Source organism: Bison bison, unplaced genomic scaffold, assembly GCF_000754665.1.
Source record: "Bison bison bison isolate TAMUID 2011002044 unplaced genomic scaffold, Bison_UMD1.0 scf7180017864383, whole genome shotgun sequence".
Taxonomy (NCBI): domain Eukaryota; kingdom Metazoa; phylum Chordata; class Mammalia; order Artiodactyla; family Bovidae; genus Bison; species Bison bison.
Window position 1 is genome coordinate 3,449,319 of NW_011494955.1, and position 532 is coordinate 3,449,850.

Sequence of the window (532 nt, forward strand, 5' to 3'; positions counted from 1 at the left end):
TAGGTGCCATGGAGGATACCCAATACATAACTTGTGGTTCCTCAACTGCCATTGTTGTTTAGTTTTTTTGTGTATGTCTTGTCTGGACTCTGGGTCTTTTTGGTTTATGTAAGACACGTATATCCAGTACCTGCTTTGTTTCAAGTACAAAAGAAGATTCAGTGATGAATAGGTATCTTTCTTTCAGGTTCTCAGAATCTAGTAAGGAAGACTCTGAAAATAATGTTTATAAAACAATGAGATAAGTTTTATAAGAGAAGGGTGTGCAAAATGCTGTCTAAGGCTTCAGGGAGTAGATGTCACTTGATCCAGGGCTGAGGGATAAATAGATGTGCCAATGGAAAAAGTGAGACAGTGTGAATGAGAAGGTGATGGAAGGAGGGGTGATCAGGAAGGGGAAAAGGCAGTTTAAGGAGGAGGAACTGTACAAGTGAAAATGGAGAACTGTAGAAGAGCACAGAACGAGCAATAATAAGAATTTCAGTGAGGCTGGAGCATATGAAAAGAACCAGCTTTCCGGGTTCCAAGGAAT